Below are 12,162 nucleotides of genomic sequence, written 5' to 3'. Positions count from 1 at the left end.
AAAACTCTGTCTAAAAAAAAAAAAAAAAGAAAAAGAAAAGAGCATGAGCCCCAGGAAAAAGGCAAGACCTGTGACAACCAGAAGATGTGGACCAACAAGGGAACTGCTGACTGGAGGCTGCCCCAGGGAAGGAGAGGACAGGAGTGGGAATCTCTGTAGTTTCTGATGAGAATATAAGTGATGAGGGTGGCAGAGGAAAGAAATTTTCCATCACCCTGCAGCCTCCAGCAGGAACCCATCATCACTCAGTCTCCCAGGGACTGTCTGACCACCTGTCCTCAGCACCAGATCAGATTTATCAAGTGTTTGGAGATGCTTAGAGAAAAGGCAGCCCAAGATAAACACCAGATTGTTATTTTGGGATTCTCTCACAGCCAGATCCCACTGAGGTCAAAAAGGTTTACTTCCTCAGCTTGAGCCAGCTTCATGTCTCAGGAAGATGATTTGTGAGGTCCTGTGAGCCTGTGATCCTAATCTCATTTTCTCCAAAAGGGCAGCTCCAGGGTTCATGCTGAGGGAGAAACTGAACTGAAAGAACTGGCTCTGAGGGGAGGCAGAGCCAGAACATGCTCCTAGCCAGACCTCTGGGCAACGCTGTACTGCTGAGCTAAGCACAGAGACATGACTCCTCCATGATCTGTCAAGGGCATCTTCTGTCCTGTTAAAGATTCCGGGCTGGATCTTGATTCAAATCCTTTCTGGATCCAGTTTGAAGTATCCAGGTGCTAATTTCAGGCTTAGGGATTTTGCGTTTTCTACACCCGCCCCAACACATTTCCCTGTAATTCTCAGGCCTGGGCCCATGGTTCTTAAGGGGCATTTTAATTTAATTTATTTATCTATTTATTTATTTTGAGACTGAGTCTCATTCTATCACTCAGGCTGGAGTGCAGTGGCATAATCTTGGCTCACTGCAACCTCCGCATCCTGGGTTCAAGTGATTCTCCCACCTCAGCCTCCCAAGTAGGTGGGATTACAGGCACATGCTACCATTATCTGGCTAATTTTTGTATTTTCAGTAAAGATGGGGTTTCACCATGTTGGCCAGCCTGGTCTCCAACTTCTGGTCTCAGGTGATCCACTCGCTTTAGCCTCCCAAAGTGCTGGGATTACAGGTGTGAGCCACCATGCCTGGACTAATTTTTTTTTTTTTTTTTTGTATGGGGTTTGACCATGTTGCCCAGGCTGTTCTTGAACTAACGTGTTCAAGCCATCCATATGCCTCAGCCTCAAATGTCTATTCATGATCAACACAGATCAATTTCAGGGCTTTTTTGGGTTTAAAAAGTAAGAATAATAAAAAGAATAAAGGGCTTTCTGTTTATGAGGATCAGGCTCATCAGCAGATACAAAGCTAGCCACCAGAACCACGGGCCTTCTCTCAGGAATGGAAGTCTGAAAGGGCCACATGGTCCATAGATGTGTCAAACTTGAAGCAGACTAAAAAGTTGTGAAGAGACAGGCGTGGTGGCTCACACCTGTAATCCCAGCACTTTGGGAGGCCGAGGCGAGTGGATCACTTGAGGTCAGGAATTCAAGAACAGCCTGGCCAACATGGTGAAATCCCATCTCTACTAAAAACCCAAAAATTAGCTGGGCATGTACCTGTAATCCCACTACTCGGGAGGCTGAGGCAGGAGAATCACTTGAACCTGCAAGGCAGAGGTTGCAGTAAGCTGAGGTCAAGCCACTGCACTCCAGCCTGGGTGACGGTGAGATTCTGCCTCCCAACCCCCGCAAAAAAAGCTGTAAGGAAAGTTGATACTGGTTATCTAGAGTGGAACCTGGTGTTAAAGACAGTATTTCCAAATACTGTCTAAAATTATTTGATTCCAATACTGTTTGAAATCTAAAACAGACTGAAGTCAACCTACGATATCTCTCTCCCAAGGCACCATGTGGCCTCTTAAAATGCACCTCTTGGTGTTCCACTGAGAGCAAAGAGCTTCTACACCTTTCTAGGCCTCCTCAAACCTGGCTGAATAATTGCCTTCCAAGTTAACTATGCTGAACTGTTCAGCCTCAAAATGGGAGCATTTTAAATACAGGACGAAGTCATTGGGAAATAAGCCTCCCACCCCAAAATACAATAGAACCACTGTCATCAGCCCTGCCTAGCTAACCATTTTCTGCAGCATAAGCAACTAAAGCTGCGCACCAATTTATATCTCAGTGATGTTGCTGCACAAATAAGGAAGTATATAATGCCACCTTTGCCTCTTTAATTAGAGAACAGGCCAGACCAGATGGCTGTGGGGTGGAACCTTATAAAAATGATGGACAACCAGAATGAGATTTTCTGCTCTATCAGCTCAGGCTCTAATTTTGACTGCAAGAAGCTTATGGAGCAGAGGATTAAAGCACTGGTGCTAGCTTGTCTTTAGCTAAAGATAGGAGTGGCCATTAAGAGGGGTTTGTTCATTTTTTTAAAAGCCATGAACAAATTCTAGAGCTTACTATATAAATATTTATGGAAGTATAGTAAGATTAGAAAGCTTAGAAATAACTACCTGTCAATAAAGGGAACAAGTAAAGGGATTCATTAAGCGACTGCAGAGGACACTAAGATCTTTTCCAACCCCAATGTGGGCACAAATGGCCAAAAAGAGCAAAATAAAAATGATGAGGTGTTTAATAACAGCAAAATCTCCCTTTTGTCAGCCTATTAAAAAAAGCAAATAACGCCGGGCGCGGTGGCTCACGCCTGTAATCCCAACACTTTGGGAGGCCGAGGCAGGTGGATCATGAGGTCAAGAGATCGAGACCATCCTGGTCAACATGGTGAAACCCCGTTCTCTACTAAAAATACAAAACATTAGCTGGGCATGGTGGCGCGTGCCGGTAATCCCAGCTACTCAGGAGGCTGAGGCAGGAGAATTGCCTGAATCCAGGAGGTGGAGGTTGCGGTGAGCCGAGATCGCACCATTGCACTCCAGCCTGGGTAACAAGGGCGAAACTCCGTCTCCAAAAAAATACAAAACATTAGCTGGGCATGGTGGTGCGTGCCTGTAATCCCAGCTACTCAGGAGGCTGAGGCAGGAGAATTGCTTGAACCCGGGAGGTGGAGGTTACAGTGATCCAAGATTGTGCCATTGCACTCCAGCCTGGGTGACAAGACCCAGAGTTCGTTTCAAAAAAAAAAAAAGGCAAATATGAGAGAGCAAAATTCTGTCCAATTTCACTAAGTACCTTATCCTCACTTGTTTACTTCCAGCAGCAAAGTTAAACTTGGATTCCGATCCCTTGTGCTGATTTGTGTTTTTAAAGAGTAGGTACTTAGGAGAAAGACGATGGGGGAAGAAGTGGGGCATGAAGCTGGGAAAAGGCCTCAGTCAGTGTCAGTGGGATTCCAGAGAGAACTTCTGACAAAAATGTGAGGAAGGTGCCTACGGCCATACAACCCTGAACGCGCCTGATCTCGGAAGCTAAGCAGGGAAGCAGGGTCGGGCCTGGTTAGTACTTGGATGGGAGACCGCCTGGGAATACCGGGTGCTGTAAGCTTTTGGCTCTTAAAAAAAAACAAAAACAAAAAAAAACTTCTTGGAGACTTTGTTGAAAAAGAAAGAAAGAAAACAAAGAAAAAAGAAAAAGAAATTTTAAAAAAATTAAAAAAAAGAAAAAATAAAAGTGAGGAAGGGGTATGTCCGTGTGTGTGTACGGGCGCACGCACGCATGCATGCTCTAATGTCAGAGTGAAGGAAGTTCTGCCCACCCCCACCCCGAGACGGAGTCTTGCTCTGTTGCCCAGAGCTGGTTCAAGCGATTCTCCCATCTCAGCCTCCTGAGTAGCTGGGGTCACAGGCGCGTGCCACTACGCCCAGCTAATTTTTGTATTTTTAGTAGAGCAGGGTGGTTTCACCATGTTGGCCAGGCTGATCTCGAACTCCAAACCTTGTGATCCGCCTGCCTCGGCTTCCCAAAGTGCTGCAATTACAGGTGTGAGCCATCGCTCGCAGCCGGAAGATTTTTTTAAAGAAAATTGTGTTTAAAATAAGGAATGGAGGGATACTGGTGATGGAATCCACTGAGCCCCAAACCCAAAAAGATATTCAGACACCTCTAAGCCTTAACACGCAAACTGTCCTACAATAAAGGACTACGGGACTCAACTGAGTATGGAGGGGCCAGTAGGTGTTACAGGCCGGGTGGATGCGAGTACCCTGGCGCTGCCCGGGGAGTGAGAGCCAAACGCAGGCAGTTCCTCTTTTTAGTGAGACCCAGGATCCGCCCCAACTCGCTGGTCCCAAGGGCAGAGGCCCAAACGGGCGGGTGTGGGTTGAAAGGCTTCCAGAACTGGTGCCGACTGACTACACCACCACGCCCAGTCTCACATCATCTCCCCTAAACATAGACTGGTCAACCCTAGGTCTGACTACAAGGCCCCTTTTGGCTAAGAAGATCCTTTCTAGGGCACTCCATATTCCTCAGGAGCCAGGAAAACTCCACTCAACCCCAAAGTAGGTGGGAAGGCCGGCAGCGAGGGCGCGCTCTGCACTCTGGGAGTTGTAGTCCCCGAACGCCTCCGGACCGGGCGGCAGCGAGTGACCTACTTTCTCTGCACACTACACTTCCCTGAGTACTTTGTGAAGGCCTAACTGGCTGCACTACGCATGCCTGGTAAGGGGAGCTGACCGAGGGTCGGACAGCCCAGGAAAAGTTTCCGATGCACATGCGCGCTGTGGCTGCCGGCGGCCCCCTCCCATCGCCTAATACATTTCATATAGATTCTACCCAGAATGCCTACTCCCCGTATTGTATGGCCCCACCACATCCTCCAGGCTTTACGAGAGCCTAACTTTCCCACCTTTCCCTTCATCGTCTCCCATCACTGTTGAAACTAGGATCTGCTTCTAAAGAGTTTTTTCTGGGTGAAGGGAGCGGGCTGGCTTAGATAAGGTCACCACCCCCTCCCCCCACCACCTTAATCTGAATACCAGGGCCTGGGCGTCCCGTCTGCAGTTGCTGGATGGACGGTGGATTCAAAGGGAAACAAGCCTTTTCACTTAATGCCTAGCGGACTCGGCTCCAACACCCCAACAACCAGGAAAGGCAAGGCAGGAATCAAACCCAGTTCTCCCGTCCTCTCGGCCAAAGAAATTTCCAGTCAAGCTGTGGGGAGGCGCCGGGCCAAGGCCAGCAGGGACCAAGCCTCACCCCATTTCTAATCCAATTCTGAGTAACCAGATCCGGGAGAGGGAAATAGGAAAAGGTTCCCAGGCAGAGAAGAAAAAAAATTGTACACCTGACACCTGAGCATCTTCTCATACTAAAATTCTGTGTATCTCCTCTCATGGCAAGGTCTGCTCTACGACCAGACTTAAGAGATCCTCAGCAAGCTCCAATACTGGGTGTTAAACCTCCTTAATCCTTCCTCCCACACAAGCTTCTTTCCCCTGTGCTTCAAGGAGGGATGGGGGCAGACGCCCAAGAAAGCAATAGGGTTGTTTTTCTGCTGGAAAATCAGAGATGAGGGACTCATTCCAAGGGTACCGTGGGTGAGAGGGAGAAAAAGACCGTTTAGATACGAAGCAGCACCAGAGACCTGGCCTCTGCCGGCACCCAAGTTGAAGCTTGCTGCGTGTGGGGTTCTGGTTTCTCCTGGGGGAGGGAGAAGGCCTGCAGGCAATGCCTCCTCTCTGCACCCTCCTTCCCCTCCAGACTTCTGGTGGTCAAGGGCACAGTTCATCCTCCGAACAGGAGGGGAAGGAGTTTGGGGGTAGGGCTCCCACCTCACAGGCACCTTAGCAAGATAACCGGAATCCACTCACTGGCACTGGTCTAAGGGGACTTTTTTTCTGCCCAGTTTTCCCTTAAAACACTGAAGAGTATAAAGAGCTCAAGCCGAAATGGTGAACTCTGGCTCAGTGGCCCAAGGACAGTCTCCATGGACCTGTCCTGTCGCCAGAGGGGGTGTCCCACCTCCACCCTTCAGGCTTCACAAAGCCAGAAATAGAGCCTATTAACAATTACCACCCCCCTTCCCTGCACATGGGAAAAGAAGCAGAAAAACAAGGCCTGGATCCCTTTCCTTCCTCGGATTTATTTAACGGTGGGGGGAGTTACGTTTCTTTGGAGAACAAGGAAGATCTAGCGAGTAGCTGGGATATAAAGAACTGGGGGAGGCGGGGAAGGGAGGAAATGCACCCCACCCAAGAGAGGGCCACTCTTGGAACTGGGAGAAAAGGGAGCTCTTGGGCACCCCAGGAGCAGAGATGGCGTGAGGAGAGGAGCAGGGAAAAGGGGGGTCTAGAGGGGAGCTGGAGGGGGAAAGAAAATGCTGGCCAGGCGGGGGAGGGGGCGGCAGCAACGTGGAGAGTCCAGCAAAGCGGGAGTGGGGCGGGGTGGGAGAGGCGGTCAGGCCGGCTGGGTCTCGGGGCGGGCCCCCCGCCCGCACGCCCCCCCCCCACTCACTCGGGTCTCCGCGGCGGCGGGGCGCTCTGCTGGCCTCGGGGCGGCTTCTCCCTCCAGGGTGGTCCTGAGCGCAGGGCGGAGGTCTCTCTCCCTTCCTTCCCGGGTGCCCGCCGGTCGGGGACCGAAGTCCTTTTCGTCGTTGAGGGTTGGGGGATGAAGCAGGGGGCTATGGGCTAGGACTCTCAAGAATTTCTTTCAGCTCTTAGGAGGTCGGGCTCGGCGGCGTGGGGACGGAGAGCAGGCGGACGGAGCACCGGCTACGGCGCGGGGATGGCGGACTGGAGGGTGGTTCGTGTCGCGGAACGGAAGACGGTCTGAGCTGTCGCCGGCGGGCAGTCCTGCCCTTCTGGCCCCGCGCCGCCCGAGCCACTGGCTTGCCTCCGCTGACAACCCACACCTTCCCGCGCCCCGGCCCGAAGTGAGCAAAGTCAATGAAAAGTTTCACCCTTAGCAACCCTGCGCACGGATCTCGCTTCCCCACCCCTGCGTGATGCGTCCCTCCGCCCTGCAGGGGCGGGGCCGGAGCCCGGCCGGGACTACTTCCCAGGCCGCCATGCGCTTCAGCTCGCTGGAACCGCGCGGAGCCATTCCTCGGCCCCTTGGTGCAAGCGGAGCCTGACTGCTCTGGCTCCCGCCTTTCCCTCCCCGTCACAGCGACGCGCCGTACTCCTTTTCTTCATTCCCACACCACTCTGAACTCGTGCGCGTTGTGTGAGGTGTTCTCCCTCAGGACAGGCGCTCCGAGAGGGCTGAGGGCGGCCTGAAGCCAGGTTGCTCACGGGCCGGACACAGTGCTGTCTTTAGTTGTGTTTGAGGGACGAGTGTCGCGGGGGAAGGAACGGAGTCACCAGGCCCTCCGGGAACTTCCCCGCTGACTCCTCCGCCCTGCACCTGCCTCAGCGTACACGGTTCGGACCTTTGCCCGAGCCATTTCCCAGAGCCTTCCTCCAGCTCCGGGTGTCTGGCCCTGCCCGCGGCCCTCGCATCGCCCCAGTTACGGCCTCTGCGGAGGGGACGGCGCGGGCTCTGGAAACCAGTCGGACCCGTTTCAGGCAGGCCTGAGTCTTCCGAGTGTCTCGTGCCTCCTCGGGGTACTCAACGTCGAAAGAAGGGCAATGGGGGACTCTGGGGCCTGAGCCACGCTGTGCGGGAGGAAGAGGCGAGGACTAGGCCGACGGTCGGGAAAACGAGCTGAGCGCTACAATAGACCTACCCCTCACCGCCTCTGGCGCTCCTTTACTCGCAGCCGGGAGGGCCGGCGCCGGCTTTGCGCAGGCGCGCGGGCGCAGCCTCTCTCGACTGGGGTTTGCTCTCCGTGGCTAGCGACCCCAGTGTGGGGCACGCGGGAGAGCCACATTTCTTCTAGTCAGTCTCGCTGGCATGGAGTAGCCCCTGACCGTGCAAGGGGTGCCGGGCTCGCAGCCACTACGTCCCCTCGGGCGGCGGAGCTAGGCTCTGTGAACTCGGGACTGGGCGCACCAACCCCGCGCCCTGAGGCCCCCTGTCCTGCCTTTGGCCACGCGGGCTCCTCTGCCTCTTTGTGACTGTGCGGGACACAGAGCCAGGGATAGAGAGAGCTGTGTTCTGCGATCACAGGCGGACAGGGCTGCCGGAAAATGCAGTCCGGAGCCCCCGGGAAACTGCGTGGGGTGTTGGCCCGAGTCCCTCCTTAGATGACCTATTTCCCAGTTCTCCCTTCCCCGCCCCCACCTTTTTTGTCATTCCAGACGGTTCCGGCCCAGCAGCAGCCGCCAAGCCCACGTTGGGTGGCGAGATCCGAAAGTTTCCAGCTACGAACAGTTTGCATTTTTTTTTTCCTTGATTGCTTTTTTTGGCAAGGGCAGAGAGCACCGGTAGCGTGGGGGTTCAAATGCGCTTTCCCTGAATGCAGCAGAAAAATGCCGGGCTAGAGGGCAAACTCCACCGAGACTGGGAGGCGGGAGGGAGCCTGAGCGTCCCCCCATCCCCCACACCCTGAGCGCCGCAACCCCGGGGGCACCTCCAGGGACTACTTGCCTTGTGCGTCAGCGAGTGACAGCGTCACACACACGCCCCCTCCCGCACAGCCCCGCTGCACCCTTCTCTTCCTCATCCCTTCCCCTCCCCTCCCCTCCTCTCTTCTCCCCTAGCTCTTTCCACCAGGCAGGGAGGCTCAGCCGACCCACACTCGCCCAGATCACCGAAAGCTAAAAATATAGCCGGCGTGTTAGCAACAGCCTTTCCATTGGTTGGGGGACAGAGAGAGGCGGTGTCTGATTGGGTTTAGGATCCAGCGTTAGGACTGGGTCTTTGGGAGTGTGCGTTTGCACCAGCCGGCATGGCAAGGGATGCTGGTATTTGTAGTCATTGATTAAGGCAGCCATAGAAATAGGTGGACTTGTATCCCAGTTGTGCTACCTACTGTGTGATCTTAATTTAATGCAGCAAAACTCTCGACATCACCAAACCTCAGTTTCCTCATCTATAAAATGTAGCTCGTATGGGGGATTAAGTACGATGCTGTATGTAAAGCTTGGCTCAAATCATTGCTATTCTTAATTTAAAGATAGGTGTTTGCGCCAAATTGCATCATATCATGCATATCCAGTGCTCAGTATGGTGTGCATTCTCCAATGTGAAACCTCTAACAATGGTGAAGGTGAGCTGAGGCAAGTTGTCCTCAGGAAGGACAGCTGGAATACATATAAGCAGTTAAAGGGTAGACGTCTACTATTCTGGATAGGCTGAGGGAGGGCAAACTGAATCCTTAGAAGGAAGGCCATGAATTTCTGGGTGTTTGTGCGTTTAATCGAATCTCCTCTGCAACACTGGAAAGATACGAGCCCTCAGCAGCAGCATTAGAATGAAATGATAAATCCAGCCTCCTTGGTGAGAGCTCTGGGTAAAAGGTTAGCATGTAAGTAAGAAAAGATAAAATAGAGGGGGGAAAAAGGTAACCACCCTTCTTAACTGCTGATGTCTCCATTTATCGTGTGGTGAGGAGGAATTTTTTTTTCCTCCCCACTTGTACCCAGTGTGTGATTACATCTTGCCAGGGTGTAATTGTGAGCTAAATGCCTACTCAGACATTTCAGATTCCCCTCCCATTTTGAATAATCATGTGTTGAAAGGCATGCACCATGCTTTCAAAATGGTGAGCTCCATGAGCAAGCAGGTGAGGCAGGGAGAAGGTGAGGGGCACATCCCCTGTCTGAGAGTAAGCAAGATGTGGTGCCATAACAAATCAGACTGGTCATAATTGGCCTCAGTTAACTCTCAGAGATGAGTCACCCTCTCATACACACTCCAGGGCAAGAAATTTTGTATTGTTTCTTTGAAGTTATTTAAGAGAATATTTCCTCAATTTGATTTCTTCAGCAGGTGCAAAAGAAATTGGCTTTGGGGAACTGTGGTTGGCTACTGAAGAAAAATCATTTTTAAATTTTTAAAATTGGCCGGGCGCGGTGGCTGAAGCCTGTAATCCCAGCACTTTGGGAGGCCGAGGCGGGTGGATCACGAGGTCAAGAGATCGAGACCATCCTGGTCAACATGGTGAAACCCCGTCTCTACTAAAAATACAAAACATTAGCTGGGCATGGTGGCACGTGCCTGTAATCCCAGCTACTCAGGAGGCTGAGGCAGGAGAATTGCCTGAACCCAGGAGGCGGAGGTTGCGGTGAGCCGAGATCGCGCCATTGCACTCCAGCCTGGGTAACATGAGTGAAACTCTGTCTCAAAAAAAAAAAAAAAAATTTTTTTTAATTTTATTTATTATTTATTTTGAGACAGAGTCTTGCTCTGTTGCCCAGGCTGGAGTGCAGTGGCACAGTCTTGGCTCACTGCAGCCTCCACCTCCCAGGTTCAAGTGATTGTCCTGCCTCTAGAGCAGCTGGGATTACAGGCACACACCACCACACATGGGTAATTTTTGTATTTTTAGTAGAGATGGGGTTGCATCATGTTGGTCAGGCTGGTCTTGAACTCCTAACCTCAAGTGATCAGCCTGCCTTGGCCTCCCAGAGTGCTGGGATTACAGGCATGAGCCACCATGCCCAGCTGACAAATGATTTTTATATAGAATTCACTAAGACTGTGAATTCTAGTAAAGAAGGTAAGTGAACAAACCTGTCTTGCTAAGATGCTAAAATGCAGGGTTCAAAGAAAGTAACATTTTAGCCTTGGTGTTATCAACAGGTCACTTGGGCCAGAGCTGATAAGGAACTGAGTGATTGGGAGCAGGTAGAAATAATCAGAGTCTTTTAAAACAGGAAAATTCCAAGCAAGGAAAATAATCTTTTCCTTCTATGTCTTTGCTTCAAACTACAATTAAAAAGCTACAGGTCAGAATAGAGTGACACATAGTCTCTCTGAAATTTGGGCAGTTCAGTTTGATTCCTTGGGAAGTTAATTTTAATTTAGAAGTTGCTAATTGGCAGACCAAGGTCCACATCTGGCAGATGTATTTTCTTGGCTCATACTGACATATTACTGTTTTAAAAGTGAGTTGCCGGCTGGGCGAGGTGGCTCACGCTTGTAATCCTAGCACTTTGAGAGGCTGAGGTGGGTGGATCACCTGAAGTCAGGAGTTCAAGACCAGCCTGGCCATCATGGTGAAATCCCATCTTTAAAAAACATAATAAAATAAAAAAAAATAAAGTGAGTTGCCAATATTGAAAATGTGGGATATTGTACAAAAATAGCTTAAGTTGCCACTCATCCTAAATTCAAAATGTCTGGCAACACTGGGCATTAAACTGGCAGCAATTGTCTGGAGTTGAATAGCAGCTGTCTCTTTTAGACAGGGCTTGTGTTCTCTGGTTGCCTTAAGGTCCCCACCACTCCCCTGTTGTGTCCCAGACACAGAGGCTGAAGGTTATATACCATTTATCATCACACTTGGGCTATTCTTATACCCCTTCCTTTTCAATTAATGATATTACTCACCCAGACTCTGCAGTTTGTGACCCCTTTTTCGGTTTTATTTAGCAAGTAATTGTTGGAGTGATTGCCTATTGTATGCCCTGGGTGGAAGGAGAGGCAAAAAGAACACAAGGATTTTATTTATGATCTAGTTAGTTGTTGTTGAATAGAGACAGGGTCTTGCTAGGTTTGTTGGCCAGTTTGGTCTTGAACTCTTGGCATCAATACTCCCGCCTCCCAAAGTGCTAGGATTATAGACATAAATAAGCCACTGCACCTGGCCTAGTTGTTTATATATTTTTTCCCTTTATTTCATCCCCACCCAGCCCCTCTTCTAGTTAATTTTTTTTTTTTTTTTTGAGACGGAGTCTCACTCTGTTGCCAAGCTAGAGTGCAGTGGCGCGATCTCAGCTCACTGCTGCAACCTCTGCCTCCCAGGTTCAAGTTATTCTCCTGCCTCAGCCTCCCAAGTAGCTGGGACTACAGGCATGCATCACCACGCCCAGCTAATTTTTGTATTTTTAGTAGAGACAGTGTTTCACCATGTTGTCCAGGCTGGTCTCGATCTCCTGACTTTGTGATCAGCCCGCCTCAGCCTCCCAAAGTGCTGGGATTAAAGGCATGAGCTACCATACCCAACCTAGTTAATTGTTTTTAAACTTGGGGTTGTCATCCCTTAGTCAGGGACATAAAACCTGGTTTAGGCCAGGCACAGTGGCTTATGCTTCTAATCCCAGCACTTTGGGAGGCCAAGGCAGGCAGATCATGAGGTCAGGAGTTCAAGACCAGCCTGGACAATATGGTGAAACCCTGTCTCTACTAAAAATACCAAGAATCAGCCAGGCATGGTGG

General features: G+C 50.8%; 1 protein-coding gene and 1 pseudogene across 2 annotated transcripts in view; one reads left to right on the top strand and one right to left on the bottom strand.

Moving 5' to 3' along the window:
• Window positions 1-7,661, bottom strand: part of TOB2 (transducer of ERBB2, 2) — a 12,791-nt gene extending 5,130 nt beyond the window's left edge. The window contains exon 1 of one of the 2 annotated variants that reach the window (XM_017510348.2): window positions 6,408-7,661. The gene's annotated coding sequence lies outside the window, so the exon portion shown is untranslated. The remainder of the gene's footprint in view (window positions 1-6,407) is intronic. The other variant, XM_017510347.2, reaches the window with a different exon arrangement.
• LOC119468474 lies at window positions 3,385-3,501 on the top strand (annotated as a pseudogene).
• Window positions 7,662-12,162: the final 4,501 nt, after the last annotated feature.

Source organism: Cebus imitator, unplaced genomic scaffold, assembly GCF_001604975.1.
Source record: "Cebus imitator isolate Cc_AM_T3 unplaced genomic scaffold, Cebus_imitator-1.0 Scaffold435, whole genome shotgun sequence".
Taxonomy (NCBI): Eukaryota; Metazoa; Chordata; class Mammalia; order Primates; family Cebidae; genus Cebus; species Cebus imitator.
The sequence above is the reverse complement of the archived record's forward strand: the minus strand, read 5'-3'. Positions and strand labels throughout refer to the sequence as shown.